We start from the raw sequence: 17,460 nt of genomic DNA, 5'->3' as shown, positions 1-17,460 counted from the left end.
GCAGAGAGGAACACAAACCACCGTGGAGCCCGAAGCTCCTTAAGGAGAGTTCACACCAGCTGGTGGGAGGGTGGGGTGGGCCTGGGTCCAGACCAGGCTCGCTGCTCTCTGGGCCTCAGTTTCCCCACCTGCCAGCGGGCTCGGCCCTGTCCGCCTCACAGGCTGGTGTGGCCGTCAGGGTGAGTGGGGTTATCGTTAGTAGGCGCACCCTCGTTCCCACCACGATCTGTTCCGCGTGGTTCCCGCCAAACCTCCCATGGTCGCCGTGCTCTCCGCAAGCCTCCTGCAGCGCCTGCCTGCCAGTGTGAGGCTGGCACCAGGCTGCGGCCTCCCCAGTCCCAGCCCACGTTGCTGTGTCTCTGGCAGGCTGTCCTCCTTAGTGCGAGCTGTCCTGTGCACTGTAAGATGCTTGAAGGTATCCCTGGCCTCCACCCACCCCCAGCCAGCAGCACCTACCCTCCCTCCTCCCAGTCGGACAACAGCCAGAAATGTCTCCAGACTCTGCCCAGCCTCCCCGGGTAGCCACCCTTGAGACACGACCTGAGTCTCTGCGTCTCCCAGCAGCCTGACAGAGACCCCCAGGGCAGTGGGTGGGTGGCGGGCTAGAGACCCTTGCCCGTTTCTGGGACCCTGGCGCCGCTCTCCCCTCCTGTGGATCCCTCCGCACTAACAGTGTTCTCAGTGGGCAGACGCCTGGGCACCCCTTGGGCTCTGCCCAGCATGGCCGTGGCGCAGGCTCTCGAACCCGCACGGCTTCCCCAGGCCTGGTGATTCTGCTCTCCAGGGACGGTTGGCACCTTCCTCGGGGGCGGGCCCCGTGCACCCCAGAACACACAGACCCACCTTTCTGGCGTTCTTTCTACCTCCCTTTTCATTGCCTGAGGAGCTGGTGGTTTCATGAGTTAACGATACATCTTGCAAGGTGTACACGTAGAGAAAAAAACCTAAAAATGTGGAAAAGCACGCCAAAGCCTTATTTAAATAATGACTATTAAACTATTCAAACAGAAGACTGTTACTTTATTTAACACCTTTGTTTTTTAAGAGTGAACACGTGTTAAAGACTTTTTGTAACTAATTCATGAGGAAAGGAGTGACACGTTGGAATCAGGTCAAAGGAGAATCCCAGGAACAGACTCCTAGGCGGGGAGTGTTGAAATGGGCGTGCCAGCAGAGCCAGGCTGGGTTTCGGGGTTCCTTTGCCGCCAGGTGTCCTGCGTGTCCAAAGATGACAGCAATGTGCCCTGTTATCAGCTGTCCACCCAGCTTTCCCAAGATGTGGGGCCCTCATAGAGTCAGCCCAGGTGTGCTGTGGAAAGGCAAAGTGGAATTTTGCACTTGAGCACAAATGTTCCCCTACAATCTCTCCAGTTTCGGTCAGCCCAACCCTGTGGCTGTACCCATGGTGCCACATCACCCCCACAGAGGCTTCGGGACGGCCCTGCTGGACTGCTGGACACCGCTGGGGGGTCTCGGGGGAGGAGGGGCTTCCAGAAGCCTGGCACTTGCTGTCTGGAGGCCGGGAAGCCAAGCCCGGGAAACCCACCTGCGGCTGAGTTCAGAGGTGGGGCCCCTGCGCTGTGAATGCATTGCTGTCTCTCCTCCTCATCTTGCACTAAATCTACATAACATAAAATTTACCATTTTAGCCATTTTTAAGTGCACGGTTCTGTGGCATTAGGTACATTGGCGTTGTGCAGCCACCGCCACCCTCTGCCTTCAGAACTTTCTCATCTTCCCAAACCGAAGCTCTGTGCTCATTAAAGCTTAGCTCCCCGTTGCTCTCCCCCAGCCCCGGCAACCCCACTCTGCTTTGTGTCTCGACTGTAAGTGTGGCTGCTCTGGGGACCAGTGTGAGTGGACGGACGCTGGGTTTGCCTGCGTCTGGCTTCTTTCACTCAGCAGAGTATCCTCCGGTTTTATCCGTTTTGTAGCAAGTGTCAGCATTTTTCTCATTTTTAAGGCTGAATATTGTGTGGATAAGCCATATTTTGTGTATCTGTTCACCCATTGATGGACCTATGCACACGAGTGTGCAGTTAGCACATTTTATTTTTATTTTATTTATTTTTTGGAGACAGAGGCTCACTCTCTCCCCCAGGCTGGAGTGCAGTGGCTTGATCTCGGCTCACTGCAACCTCCACCTCTAGGGTTCAAACGATTCTCCTGCCTCAGCCTCCCAAGTAGCTGGGATTACAGGCGGCTGCCACCACACCTGGCTAATTTTTGTATTTTTAGTACAGATGGGGTTTCACCATGTTGGCCAGGCTGGTCTCGAACTCCTGACCTCAGGTGATCCACCTGCCTCGGCCTCCCAAAGTACTCGGATTGCAGGCACGAGCCACCACGCCCGGCCCCCGCCCTACTTTTGTTTTTTGTTTTTTGGAGACAGGGTCTTGCTCCATCACCTAGGCTGGAACGCAGTGGCACAATCACAGCTCACTGCAGCCTCAACTTCCCTGACTCCAGTTGATCCTCCCACCTCAGCCTCTGGAACCACAGGTGCATACCACCACGCCCAGCTCTCACTGTGTTGCCCAGGCTGGCCTTGAATTCCTGGGCTCAAGTGATCTGTCACCATGGCTTCCCAGAGTATTGGGATTACAGGCATGAACCATGGTGCCCAACCAGGCAGCACCGCCTGAAATCCACAGCCGGCTGTAAAATGTCTGAGAGCAAGGAGGCAGCCCTGCCCAGGGAACTGGAGTGGAGAACCCAGAAGCGATACAGGACTAGGTGGGCAGTGCGGCCGCCCCTTGGGCTGCACAGTCCTGCGGGACCAACATTCCTAGGCCCTCTGGATTCTGTGGAGTTTGTCACTTCCTTGCAGAGTGGAGGCCGGGGAGGCCGTCATGTGGGATGTGGGGGCGCAGGCCCAGGCACGGCAGGCAGGCCCACCCCCTTCCCTCCCAGCGGCTTCTGGGTGCCACCTCCCTGGCCTTTCCTCAGGTGGATGTTGGAACCCGAGAGGGTCGGGAGTCAGGGAGTCTGTCGGTGGTCTACTGGTTCTCCAGCTCCAGCAGAGGGGAGGGTGGGGTCTGCACGTTGTTGTCTGCTGCAGACAGGCCCAGATGCCATCTGCACCCCGTGGTGCAGCTCTGCAGGATCGTGGTGCAGGAGCTGTGGGAGCCCAGCCCCCTGGCCCCCTGGTCTGGAATAAAATGCACCGCGGGATGGTGCTCCTCAGCTGCAGAGTGAGCGCTGATGGCAGAGCATGCTCGTCCATTCGCCCGTGTGCTGGCTCCTTCTTCCATGAGCTGTTCGGCCATAGCTGCTGACTGCCTCTGCCAGGTCAGCTCCAGGCTGGAGTGGCAGTCCTGACACGGGCTGGGGCGGAGGGGCTGGGACATGGGCGGGAATGAGAGGGAACCTGCCTGGGAAGGCTGGGGAGGAGCATCCAGGCCCTGTGGTCATTTGCGGAGGCAGCGAGTGGCAGGGCCTGGTTGGGTGGATTCTGAGCCTGGAGACCTCTATGCAGGCCAGCACGGGACAGCCTCGGGCAGGAGACCCCAGCCGCACACAGGCTCCTGGTCCTCGAGCTCGGTGCCCGCCCTCCTGGGACCTTGCTAGAAGGCAGAACGTGCTGTCAGTGCCACGTCAGACCTGGATCCCGAAGCCCCCCTACTTCAGATCCTGATGCTGGCCCACGAGGAGCTCCCATTTCTGGGTCTGGATTTTCGGAACCGCCTCCCCGACAAACCACTCTGCTGCTAGGTTGGAGCCTGTGGGCAGCCGAAAGCCAGGAGGAGGCGGCGGGGCCCACAGCCCCTCTCAGCGCCCTCTTGCCCTGGAAGCAGGGGCTCTGGCCGGCTGGGGCTGTGTGTGGGAGCATCTGTGTCTGTGTGTGTATTTATGAGTTGTGTGACCCTGTGTTTGAATGTGTGTGGGAGCATGTGTGTCTGTGTATTTATGAGTTGTGTGACCCTGTGTTTGAATGTGTGTAGGAGCGTGTGTGTCTGTGTATTTATGAGTTGTGTGATCCTGTGTTTGAGTGTGTGGGAGCGTGTGTGTCTGTGTATTTATGAGTTGTATGACCCTGTGTTTGAGTGTGTGTGGGAGCGTGTGTCTGTGTATTTATGAGTTGTGTGACCCTGTGTTTGAACGTGTGTGGGAGCGTGTGTGTGTATTTATGGGTCGTGTGACCCTTTGTGTGTGGGAGCATGTAGTGTCTGTGTATGAGTTGTGTGACCCTGTGTTTGAGGTGTGTGGGAACGTGTAGTGTCTGCCTGTGTATTTATGAGTTGTGACCCTGTGTCTGAGTGTGTGTGAGAGCGTGTGTGTCTATTTGTGTGATCCTGTGTTTGAGTGTGTGTGGGAGCGTGTGTGTCTGTGTATTTGTGTAACCCTGTGTTTGAGTGTGTGTGGGAGAATGTGTGTCTGTGTGTGCATTTATGAGTTGTGTGACCCTGTGTTTGAATTGTGAGTTGAGCATGCACGTGTGTGCACGCATCCGAGTGTGCATGTGCCTGAGTGTGCAAGTTGCCGCATGTGCGTGTGCGCGTGAATACGCACGTCTGTGTGTTCATGTCTGAGTGTGCACACAACCTCAGGACCTGGCCGTGGCGGTCATTCGCTGTCGGGCCGACAGAGGGTGCCGTCGGACAGGGCTGTGCCGGCTCTGAGCTCCCAGCAAAGCTTGTCTCCTGCTTGGGACTCAGCGTGGGGGAGGAGCCAGCCGCTCTGCTGTGAGAGAAAGGAAAGGGTTGGAACGGACACCTACGAGGTGGAGGAACAGCGTGGGGGATGGCAGGGGGCAAAGTGACGTCCAGTTTGGGGTGGGAGGAGGGAGAGTGTGAGGCCCAGGAGAGGGACGTGGGGGAGGGGGCCGGGCGTGGGCACCCGATCCTCTCAGGACTGGTGGGTGTGCCTGAGGGGCCTGATGCACGGAGGGCAAGAACCCTTTCACCATCCCCTCCGTCCCCAGCCTGGGTCACCACAGCGCGTCCTTCCCCCGGGGTAGTAGCGTGTCCTGCCTCCCCCTTAAAGGACAAGGGGCAGAATCCTGGCCCAGGGCAGAGCTCCAGGCTCTCCTCGCCGCCCCTCCCCATGGTCCAGCACGCCCCCATGCCCTTCCCCTCAAAGACCACGGGGCTCAGCAGGGCAGGGCCGGGCTGCAGTGTGGACAGACGGCTCAGGTAGGAGTTCTGTGGCGGGGGCTGCAGTCCCGGCCCCATCCAGGACAATCATCGTCTAAGGGGCGGCTCCGGGTCCGCGGGCTTGGGGAGGCTGGGCGAGGCACAGGGCTGTGGGTACAGGATCACTGAGGACACCGGCTCAGGGACACGGGCTGGGGTGGGGTCACATGCGGTGGTGCCAGCTCTGGTGGTCCGGGCGCTGCAGTGCCCACCGAGCTCTGCGCTTGCTCTTTCCCACGGGACTTTGCATAAAGATTTCGAGTCCTTGTGACAGGGAGTCCTGCTGGAAATATTTACTATTGTGATGACCGGTCCGGAGAAGCTGGGAAACACAGAGGCCTGTGGAGGGAAGAACGAGTTTCCCGGCGCGCTGCAGTCGAGCCGCGGCTGCCCCTGCCAGCCTCGCAGCCCACAAGCCCCAGAGGCCCCATCCTGGTCACTTTCCGGCTTCTCCCCAAGCCCACTGCCCTGAGTCCTCCCGCCCCACTCCCCACATGTCCCTCCAGGGCTGGGGCTGTGCCTGCCCGAGCTCCCTGACCCCCAGGTCCTGTCCCCAGGCCCGTACCGCCCCAGGCCAGCCTCCCCAGGGCTGTCCTGCTCACCTCCCCTCCTGGTCACTGTAAGAGGCGCTTATCTGTCTTGTCTTTTCCTTTCTTTTTTTGAGATGGAGTCTCCCTCTGTCGCCCAGGCTGTAGTGAAGTGGCGTGATCTCGGCTCACTGCAAGCTCCGCCTCCCGGGTTCACACCATTCTCCAGCCTCAGCCTCCCAAGCACCTGGGACTACAGGCACCCGCCACCATGCCTGGCTAATTTTTTGTATTTTTAGTAGAGACGGGGTTTCACCGTGTTAGCCAGGATGGTCTTGATCTCCTGACCTCATGATCCACCGCCTCGGCCTCCCAAAGTGCAGGGATTACAGGCGTGAGCCACCGCACCCGGCCTTTCTGTCATTTCTTTAAATCAGGATCTTTAATGGCCGCTTAATAGCCATCATTAGTATGTTAATAACCCCTCCCCCACTCTGGGCGGGCTGTCCCCCCATTTCCGGGCCATTGTCCTTCATCTGTGGGACCGCAATACCTGGAGGTCTCCGCTTGCCCCCTTGGGGACCCTGGACATCCATCCCCCTGGATGGGAACACTCGAGCTGGGACAATGCCTGGGGGACGCCCTAGTGGGAGCACCTCTCAGGAGCCCTCCAAGCCGCGTTCTGCCTGTCAGCAGTGGGTACTGCCGGGCTGCCCGGCCCCTCCCCTCCCCTGGGTCCTGCCAAGTTGGTCAGAAGGAAGGATGGGCAGCGGCTGGAATATACTTTTGACGAGAATTTACTTTATCGTGTTTAATTGAGAACCGTGGAAGTTGAGGCATCAATATTCAGCATCGCCGGCTGCTGGCGCGGAGCCGAGGTCTGTGTTCCCGGCGTGCCCAGCAGGGGGCCTGTCCGAGGGGGAGCGACGGCGGGGAAGCTATTAATTGAAATAGCTTCATTAATTAGTAATTAACAGCAGGGTAATGACTATGTCACACATCGTATTTCAGTGGATGCCCTTCATGTGTTACGAGGCCTTTAATTAAAGGACGTGCATTTTAATTAAAGACGTGCTTGGCCCTTTGGCCTTCGCAATACAAAAGACGCTCTCAACTTTCAAAGAAGCTGACAGGGAGGCTGTGCTCGTGCACGGAGTGGGGGCTGCCAGGGGCGTCCACCCTCAGGGCACGCCTCACCTTCCAGCCCAGCTCTGGCTGGACTCAGGGCAGTGGGCTTGGGGAGAAGCCGGGAAGTGACCAGGATGGGGCCTCTGGGGCTTGTGGCTGCGAGGCCAGCAGGGGCAGCCGCAGCTTGACAGCAACGCACAGGGAAACTCATTCTCCCCTCCACAGGCCTCTGTGTTTCCCAGCTTCTCCGGACCGGTCATCACAATAGTAAATAGTAAACCTGGTGGCCATGTGGGGTACAGGAGGGGCCCCGGGCCAGAGAGCCATGGATGGGGAGGCCGAGGTCCCTGTGACCCCCCTTGGGGTCCAAGCACTCTTCTCTGCCCCCGCCCCCCCCGCTGACTTATCTATCTGTGGGTTGGAAAAACAGTGTCCGAGAGGCACCGGGGACACTTGTCTTCCACACTGGTTTGCCGAAATTCTAGGGTCTTTCCGTCCCAGCACTGCCTGTGCACCTTTGTGCCCATCGTGGGAGGGTGCCCTGCTGAGGCTGTTTTAAAACTGGTGCCCACATTTTTTCCCTCAAGAGGTGGAGCCTGTGTCCCCTCCCCTTGAATCTGGGGGTGGGGACTTGTGACTGCTTCTGAAGCTAAAATGTGACTTCTGCAGCTTCTGCCTGGATCTCCTGGGCACTTACTCTTGGGACCCGGCCACCATGCTGTGAGGAAGCTCAATCACCCCACGCAGGAGCCACCTGGAGAGGCCAGACATGCACCTAGGGTGTGGGGAGGGGTGTCTGAGCTGGGTGGAGGAGGGAAGGCTGTTCACTGAGAGAACAGCCCCAGGACTCCTGGTGGCAGAAGGGGCCCGGCAGGGAGTGCTGGGCAGGGAGCACCCGTGTGCCTGCCCGAGTGCCAGTGCCAGCCAGCTGCTGCCCGGAGAGCCCCAGCCCTCTGTGGCTATCTGACCTCTGCTCATGGCTGTTGCTCAGAGAGAATCTGACCAGCACTGACTTCACCTCCACCCCACCCCTGGGGCGGGCAGCTGGACCTCAGAGTTGCTTCAGGAAAAGTCCTCAGCCAATAGTGTCCGTGCCAAGGACAAACTTGAGAGGCCACTAAAAATGCCAGAGACACGCGGGATAAAATACAGCCTGTCCCATTAAATTATTGAATGCCTTTAACATTAACTACCATCCTCCAAACCTGCAGTGGCTCACATCTTCCCTCCTTCCTCCGGCTTGGAGAACCATCAGCTAGAACTCAGGCTGGAAACGTATTTTACTGTTTTCCCTGTGCCTCTGTGATGCGGGGGTCTTGGAGGCGCACTCCCACCCCAGCACAGGTGCCACAGGACTGCCTCTGGTGCCCTCGACCCACCCACACCAGCTCCACACCCACACCTGCCCCCAACCTTCCCCCAGCAGGCACAGGACTGCCTCTGGTGCCCCAGATCCACCCACACCAGCCCCACACCCACATCTGCCCCCAACCTTCCCCCAGCAGAGAGGCTCCAGGTCTTTCTGGCCCCTTCTCCCCTTACCATCTATTTTTAGGGCTGCCTATAGGAATGTTTGCCATGAATGGAATCCAGAACTCCCACACAGACAGGCCTGGTGCTGGGGTGGGTCTGACGGTGTCGTGTGAGTTACCTCCGCTGCCCTAGCGGGGCCCTGTGACAGGGCAGCCTAAACAACAAGAATGAGTTTTCTCAGCAGGGCACAGTGGCTGGAATCCCAGCACTTTGGGAGGCCAAGGCAGGAGGATTGCTTGAACCCAGGAGTTTGAGACCAGCCTGGACAACATGGCAAGACCTCGTCTCTACAAAAAAGAAAAAGAAATATTAGCCGGGTGTGGGTGTGTGAGCCTGTAGTCCCAGCTACCCCAGAGGCTGGGGTGGAAGGATGGCTTAAGCCCAGGAGGTCAAGGCTGCCATGAGCTATGGTTGCACCACTGCTCTCCAGCCTGGGCGACAGAGCAAGACCCTGTCTCAAAAAACAAAAACAAACAAAAGAAATGGGCTCTCTCTCAGCTCTGGAGCCCAGGAGACCAAGATCAAGACCAACGCTGGTTCCTCCGGAGGCCACTCTCCTACCTGTGTCCTTCTGGTCATCCCTCTGTGTATATCTGTGTCCAAATTTCCTCTTCTAATCCAGCCAGACTGGATTAGGACCAACCCCAGTGACCTCAGTTTGCCTTCCTTACCCCTTTAAAGACCCTAACTCCAAATGAGGCCGCAGCTGAGGTGGGAGTTAGGGCTTCTGCACAGGAAGGGGAGGGACACAGTTCAGCCCAGCACAGCGAGGCTCCATTTCCGCCTGCCCTGGACCCAGGGCCTACCAAGCAGTGAGGCTGCCCGAGAGCATACGACAGTCTGGCGCTGCCCCGACCTCCTTGGGGACTGAGGGGTGGTGGCGACAGACGGCTCACAGCTGAGTCCCTCTCCTGGGTCTCACGCTAGCAAGTTGACGACTTGGTCAGCATGGGGGACAACCCCGAAGCCACGGAGGCTCCAGAGCACCTGTGGGCCGCAGAAGCTTCTGTCGGGGCCGCATCGCACCCCAACTCCTCCCCCGTCCTGCCTTGCCCCCCAGCCCCAGGACCCTCCCTCGGCAAATCGCCATCTCCATCAAGTTTGTGGGGGCCCGGCCTAAGGCAAGACCCCAGGCCTCTTGCTGGGAGGTTTCCCAGCAGACCCTCCATATTAATAAGGAAAAAAAGCCAAACCGGGTTGAGAGGACCACGGCAGATGACATGTTCGGCCACAATGCCACAGGACTCAGTCCAGCCAGGAGGAAGCTGGGGACAGATGGAGCCCTGGGGATGGGCCCAGGCAGGAGGTGCTGCTGCAGGGGATGCGGATCTGTGGCGAGAGGGGTGACACAGGCTCCAGAGCCTGGAAAGCAGGGCCCGGAGTGTCAGCCCCACAGAACACTCACAAGGCGTGGAGGCGCCAGCTGCACTGCTCTGATGGCTGCGCTCTGTTTGCAACAGTACGCTGTGCCTGCAACATGGACTGTTATTACCTGTCATTACAAACAAAATAGAAACCCCCAGCAGATGCCACGCCCACACCCACTAGAATGGCTAACTGTGGCCACGCCCACTAAAAAATGGCTGACATGGTGGCCACGCCCACTAGAATGGCTGGCACTGTGGCCACGCCCACCAGAATGGCTGGCACTGTGGCCACGCCCACCAGAATGGATGGCATTGTGGCCACGCCCACCAGAATGGCTGGAACTGTGGCCACGCCCACTAGAATGGCTGGAACTGTGACCCACGGGAGGATCAGGAGGGGCCGAGGCCGTGGAGGGGTCCCAAGAGCCCGCCTGGTATCAGGGAGCTGCTGACGCCCCTGTGAAAGTGGAGCACGTGGAACTGGCCCCCGAACCATCCCCACCCCCCTGCTGGGGCGGCCGGTCCCTGAAGGGGTACGAGGCCAGGGTGGGGTCTCACGGCTCCCGTGGGCCGTCTCCCCCTCCTGGCGCACTTCCTCTTTCTGGTTTTAGGATGTCACCTTGATAGACGTCACAGAAACCGCATACCGTTACCTGAGAAAGTAAAACACACGAGTGAGCGGAGGGAAGTAACCCTGCCCAGGCATCCTCTGGGGTTTGGTCAGTATCCTTCGAGGTGCTGGGCATCTGTGCACCGCAGGTCCCCCTGGGCCCCCTACTGGGAAGCGTTCTCCTGCCCGGTTGTAGGGTCTCTTGTCAAGGGCAATGGCTGTCCCACCCCCATCTCCCTCTGCTGAGACACCCCTGCTCGGCACCTCCCTCCCTGGGCCTCGCCAGGGACACATACCAGGGGGCTGTGAGCCCCAGAGGCCAAGAAAACTGCTCCCTGCTTCCAGCCCCAGACGCCACCTCGCCTGTCCCAGGTGGCTGAGAGTGGGATCTGGGACTGGCTACTTCCTTTGGGCATCTCCCTGCCATTTATACCCAGGCCATCCTCCTTCCTTCCTCCCCCAGGGCCAGGATGGTCCCAGGCAAGGATGAGAGGATTGCTCACCCGAGCAAGGCCCAAAGCCTTTCCTGAAGCTCATTTGGGCAATTGGAGGCTGGAGTTCCCCCCGCCCAGCCCAGGAAGACTCAGCCTCCGCCCCCTCCATGGTCCCTGGATCTCAGTTCTGCTTCTGCAGCTCCTCCTGTCCCCAAGCGTCCTCTGTTCCCGCAGCCTGAGCCACCGTGGGGAAGCTGGAGACAAGCCCTGAGCAGCCGGGCCTCTCCTCCTCAGGGACCCGTCCGGAGCTGGGCACGGGCAGCACTTCCTCACCCCGTTGTCCCGGGGGGCTGAGCTTGGTGGATGGCAGTGCCCAGGGACGGGGGGACCCTCGGAGGCCGGGGTATTTCCTGTGGACACTCAGTGTGGGTTTCTCACGGGGCCTGAGGGGTTTTCAGCGAAGGAGCTGCCTCCGCCCTTTGGGCTATTTACGTGCTCCCCGTGCCGCCATTTTTTTCCCAAATAGACAATCTGGACACAGACTCGGGAAGGCACCAGCGCGGCTGACCACTGCCCCCACGCTGACCGTAGGACAATCTGTCTCTGTGTTTCGCCAGCATCCCATGGAGCAGATGGTTTTAGGAGGGACTTTCTTGGACATTCCCTTGCTAAGCCAGGGAACTCAAGGATCACCGGTCACGTACCCAGTTTTCAAACATTTTCCATTTCCATGTTTAATTGGAGGAAATGATTTTACCAACATTAACTTTTTTATGTGGAAAACTAAGAACAAGGCTTGGCCATTGTCAAAATTTGCCAATCATCACGTCCCATCTCTCTTGGGCGCCTTCAGTTTCCTGGCCGTGTTTGAAGCTCTAGCTGATGTCAAGTGGAGGTTATTCTTCCATTGGCCTTTAGTGGGTGACAAAGGTGACCCTGAGCTCAACAGCACCACGCGGGCCCCAGGCAAAAGCAGTCAAAAACCTGGATCACGAATGTTTGGGGCACAAACGGCTGAGCCAGGGTCTCTTAATAAGAGCTGAGAACACATACTGGCTCCTGTGCCCGACCAAAGCTCGATGCCCTGGCTGGTCCTCCCCTCATCCAGTGAGGGCCAAGGACGTGACTCTGTCTGGCTGGGCCTTCTCTGCCCCCTCTGCCAGGAGGGCTGAGGTGATAGCAGCTCTGCCCATTATGGAGTTTCCTGCCCGTCCCACTGCAATGCAAAGCTCGTGATAGTCTTGGATCTTCCATATTGATTGGTCCACACAGAGTAGTGACCGTGGGCAGCAAGTGGCTCAGGCCCGTCTTGTCCCTGGGCAAGCTGGGGCCTGGGAGAGGACAGACAGATGCTCAACACTCCAGCTCAGGCTGCTCTGGCTCCTTCATTAGCGCCCCTGCCTGCCGTGCAGACCCACCCAGGGCCACAGGCTCCTGTCCCTAGTCATGTCCAGGACTGGCCTAATTGGCGGCTTTTCAGCAGCTCTCAGAGAGAAGAGTGAGGGGCTGCAGCCATCCCCTCGTGGGCGGAGAGCTGCTGTCTCAGCCAGCGTTGAGGGGGACCCTGCAGGGGAGGCGAGGAGACAGGACTGCCTGCCAGCCCTGCCAACCCTGCTGGCTGGTCACTGTCTAGAGCTGGCAAGGAAACTCGGTTTGTTTGCAGAAAAACGAAGAGAGGAGAATAGCCCCTGAACGCATGCAGCCCACAGTTGCCAGATTTGACTGGGTCCTTTCAAGTCCAGCGGCCCCAGGCAGGGACAGGTGGCTTCCCTGCCAGTCCTGGTCTGAACCCCACGGGTGAGGGTCCTGCAGTCCCAACCCTGCATCTCAGGCTCAAGTGCGGCCCCCCTCGCTGCCCAGCTCGGCGTCTGTGCCTGCTCTTGGGGAGGCCCTCTCTGCACACAAACCACGGGTGTCTGTCCCGGACAGAATCAGTCCCATCTTTCTTTGCCCACCAGCACGATTCAAAGGGGGTTGAAGAATAAATGTTTTCCTAAGTTTTAGCTGACATTCAATTTTAATGACTTTTTAAACAAAGTAGCTGTTAAATGTGCAATGTTTTATGGTTTCCTGATGTCTGACAGGTGTTTTTGCCCATGTGGGAAGCAGATGCTAATCGCATTCTCCCTAATAGCTCATAAATAATAAGCACTGCGCGTTCCCTTTGTGCGCTGTGCTGCCAGTGGCCAATTTGTTCTTCAGAAGTGGCCACGCTGCCTGTCAATCAGCTCTCGCCGGAGGCATTTTTTGGTGATTAGAAGCCCCTTGGAGAGCGAGAACTCCAAATTAGTTTTAAATAAAAAATAAGAATATTCATGCTGCTGAACATCTAAAGGTAAAGGAGACAACACAGCCCAAACCTGCAGCCTGGGTCCGGCGTTGCAGGTGGAGGGGCCGCGCGCCCAGACCCACCGGGGTCCCCAGGGACGGGGTGCAGACGGCACCACACAGAGAGGCACGGGGCGGGGGTGACAGGCACGGAGCCGCTCGGCGGGAGGGGCTCAGGCAGCCTCCTGTCGGCTGAAACGCGCGGCCACACGAGAGCTCGGCTGCGTTCGGGGACTGGCGTAATTGGCAGGCTCCAGGCAAGAGCGCTCATGCTGACTGGCGCCTTTGCCGGGACTTGAAAGCAGGGGAGGGGATGTGCCTGTCTCCTTGAGAGGAGAACAAATGTTCCCTTTGAAGAAGTTTGCGGTGAGAGGGGCCAGTGTCAGAGGAGATGGCTTCTGGGGTGGCGGGCGGTGGCGGCAGGTGGCGCTGGCCTTGCCCCTCCCCCATCCCTCCTCTCCCCTCCCCCCTTCCCTCCCCTTCCCCCCTCCCCCCAGCAACCTCCGTGGGTCTCTCCTTTGGGGCAGTCTCAGCTGGGCGGGTGCCGCTGCCACCCCCGTCCTCAAAGTCACTCATGCTGTTGTCTCTTCTGTGCATCAGAGCGGGGCGGTGTGCACCCTTCTGGGGTTCCTGTTGGGCTCCCGCTGGGCTCCCCTCGGACCCAGGCTCTGTCCGTGGTGCTGGGAAGTCCCGCCATCCACCCAGGCTCAGAAAATAGCATGAATTAGCTTATGCAGTGGGCAAGTGGGACCCTGGGCTAGGGGAAGCCAGGGGCAGTGTCCTCAGGGGATAGAGGCCATGCTGGGGAGGGCAGGCGGGGCTTCGGGACCAGTATGGGCAAAGGCCCGGTGGGTTCGGGGGCGGTGGTTTAATGCCTCTCTGTGAGAACCCAGGATGGGTGAGGCCTCCAAAGGTGAGTTGGCTGCACAGAACTCTCCAGAATCTTTTGACCCTCACTGTGCTCCTTCCGACGCTGAGGGTGACCCATTCTGAGGCCTCGGGGCTGTCTCCCTCCTCGCCAGCATAGAGCCTGTGGACTGTGGGTGCAGGTGTGAGGCCTCAGGGTCCAGTGGGCCAGGGAGCAGCCAGACCAAGACCTGCTGGGGGGCAGTGAGCAGGCCCTTGGTGGGACAGAGACTGGGGGACCGTGACTCCACTTGGGCTGGGGACAGCAGAGGGCCCTGGGCATTGGGAGAAGGGGGCAGGCTGAGAGAGGGGCAACAGGAGGCAGCAGGAACAGGCTGGGCCCATCTGAGGCTGGCAAGACCTTGAGTGCAGAGACCCTGGAAGGCAACCGGCAGTGCCCAGCTCTGGCCTCCTCCAGAAGTGCCCCAACAGCACCAGCTGCCCCAACCCCTCCCCACCTCTCTTCGCTTCCTCCCAGGGGTTTCCTTCCAGCCACCACAGCTGCCAGGCCACAAGCTTGGGGAGGACCCCCATCTCTCCAGACCCCACCAGGTTCTCCACACCGAGGGTGCCCTGCCCTGTGCCTTCCCTGTGCTCACAGGCTCTGGGGGTCCCTGACAGCCCTGCGGCTGGGCATCCTTCTCTGCTGGACGCCAGGGGCCAGGAGTGCAGGCTGCCCTCAGGATCTGGCATGAGAAGCCTCCGGGTTCTCAGGCCTGGGGGCAAGTCCTGGGGCTGAGCACCGTCTCCACTGGCCTAAGCCTGTGGGCAGTGGGGAGGGAAGGTGGAGGAGGTCACATGTTTAAGTCTGAAAACAAATGATGTCCTCCCACCTCACCCTGCCTGGCCCCCACAGCCCACGACCACTGCCCCCGGGACCATTTCACGGCTATAATTCTTGTCCTTCCTGACTTTCCAACTAATGCATTGTGATTAGGCTAATGCATTGTTAATTAATAGGCAAAGACAAATCCATTTCATGGCCCATGCATTCTGGAGTTGGCTTCCAGAGGCTCTGCAGGAGGGACTGAGGCCCGGCGGGGGGAGGTGCTGGTGGCTGAGCCTGCTCCGAGTCGATGGCCGAGGAGCTGGCTGCACCTCAATGGCTCACACGGGCAGGGAACCCGGGTTGTCCCTGGAAGGGGGAATAGGGAAGCTGTGGAACCCATGGGTGGCCTTAAAGGTGGCTGAGAAGAGGGTGGGGGATGGTGGTGCCTCCTCACCTGCCCTCACAGAGGACTGAGGGCCCTGCCCCAAAACTGCAGGCCTGTGGCCTCCCCGGCGGGCACACAGGACAGGCTCACAGAACAGGGTTTCCATCACAGAGATTTGAGCTGCCCTCATCCCCCCCATCCCCCCCATCCCCTTCCTACAATGGCAACCCCTGCGCTCAGGGCAAAGAGCAGACCCCTCCCTGTCCCCAGTACAGGCCCCTGACCTCCATTCCAGCCAGGGCACCTGGCACTGCCCTCCCCAGTCTTAGTCCCCCTCCCCCACCCACACACCCTTTCCCCTCCCCTGAGCACCCTCATCGCTGCTTCAGGGCCCTGTATGTGCTGTTCCCCTGCCTGAATGCCCACCCCCAAGGGTCACCTCCTCCATGAAGCCTTCCTTCTTCTCAGGCTGAGTTGGCTGGTTACTGCTGTGCCTGCTCTTGACTGGGGATTCTACCGGGGCGAGGCCAGGCTGCTCTTACCCATCGTCATGCCCTCAGTGGGCACACAGAGACCTGTGACCATCAGTCAGTGTGACAGGGTTAAGGCTGCTACCATCGACATCAGCGCCATCTCTTCTTTGTGATTATCTTTGTAAAGAATGTGCCAAAATACACATAACAGAAAACTTACCATTTCAACCACTGTTTTTTGTTTTTGTTTTTGTTTTTTGAGGCAGGCCCAGGCTGGAGTGCAGTGGCGCAATCACAGCTCACTGCAGACTTGACCTCCTAGGTTCAAGCAATCCTCCCGCCTCAGCCTCCCGAGCAGATGAACTACAGGCCCACACCACCATGCCTGGCAAATTCAGCCATTGTTAAGTGTGCTTTTCAGTGGCATTAAGGACATTCACAATGTTGTGCAACCGTCACCACCATCTACTTCCAGAATCTTTTCAATTTGTCAAAACACACCTTGTACCTGTAAGCTGTCACTCCCAATCCCCCTTCCCCCAGCCCCTGGCAACCATCAATCTCCTTGTTGTCTCTGTGGCTTTGCGATTTCTGACATTTCATGAAAGTGGAATCATAAGTGCCCTTCGTGTCCCGCCTCTTCCACAGAGCGTTGAGTTTTCAAGGTTCGTCCCTGGTGTAGCAGGAATCCGTGCTTCACTTAGGCTGCAAGGGCGTACCATGGCATGGAGGCACCTATGAGTGGACGGCGTTTCGTTGATCTGTCCTGGGCTGAGGGCATCGGGCTGGACGCCCCAGCCTGGCTCCTGTATCCTGTTGAAGAGGCGTTGAATCTTGCTGCTCTCAAGATGCACACGTACAGCTTTGGCCGATCCCGTTTTCAGTTGCAACTGTCTCCCGAAGTCACGGATTCCCCCTTGGTCTTTGGTGTGTGGGGAGGGCTACATATCCTCCCCAAGAATGCCCACCCTGCCCCTGACTGGGGCAGATTCTGGTTATCCATAGGAGGCCCCCCCTGCCAGGACAGAGCGCATCCTCTCTGCCTCCTGACCTCCCTCCCCCGTCCTGGGCCGGAGCAGCCAAGCCCTGAGCTGGTGAAGCAACTCGAGCTCTTTGCAGGAGTGGCCGGGTGTGAGCATATGCGTGGCCTCCCAAGTCTCCAGCTAGCCCCCCTGCCACACTACTAAATATTTTAGCAAATAAAAATTTTTTAAACGTGCGGCCAGATGTCCAGGTTGACAAAGTGCTTAAGGCGTTTGACTGATAAAAAGCTGGAACCCTTGGTAAATGGGGATTTAAAACAAGCCCTGAGGCAAGTGTGTGATATTAAAAACATCCTGGGCTCTTTTGTGCAGGGCCTGGGTGCACAGAGGCTTGAAGGCGAGCATCCATCTGTCGCCGCCGTGTGTCCTGACACTCAACAAAGCTGGATCGATCTTGGAGCGGTGGCTGGGCGCGCGCTCACCACAAAGGAGGCGCCATCAATATTCATGAGCTGGGCCTGCGTGGCTGGGTTTACAGCGAGGACGAGGCAGCCACAGGCCAGACACCTCTCCGTGGCAGTGGTTCTGGGCCGTGGCTGGCAGGGAGGAACAAGTTCTGCCTCCAGACTCCCTGTGAGCCTCCGAGAAACAGGCCGGGACTCTACAGAGGCCACAGTTCTTGAATGGATGAGGGGTAGAGATCAGCCCATGCTCCACGCGAAGCCAGAGGCTCCCTAGACTGAGAGGAAGCGAGGGAGAGAGAAGGCCCTGGAAGGATGGGAGGCCCTGGGAGGGAGGCCCAGGCCCACACAGGCACCCTTTGCAAAACAAAACAAAAAAGCAAAACAGCTGAGAACAACGAGGGAGAACACCTGTCAGAAT

General features: G+C 58.7%; 1 long non-coding RNA gene across 1 annotated transcript; it reads left to right on the top strand.

The window, feature by feature from the left end:
• Positions 1–10,087: 10,087 nt before the first annotated feature.
• LOC131382241 (uncharacterized) lies at positions 10,088–16,467 on the top strand. The gene is made up of 3 exons (XR_009211540.1): positions 10,088–10,223; positions 10,302–10,409; positions 15,862–16,467. It is a non-coding gene; the product is annotated as an uncharacterized LOC131382241 (long non-coding RNA).
• Positions 16,468–17,460: the final 993 nt, after the last annotated feature.

The sequence above is a fragment of the Hylobates moloch genome, unplaced genomic scaffold (assembly GCF_009828535.3).
Source record: "Hylobates moloch isolate HMO894 unplaced genomic scaffold, HMol_V3 SCAFFOLD_21, whole genome shotgun sequence".
NCBI classification, from domain to species: Eukaryota; Metazoa; Chordata; class Mammalia; order Primates; family Hylobatidae; genus Hylobates; species Hylobates moloch.
This window is presented reverse-complemented; position numbering and strand designations above follow the sequence as displayed.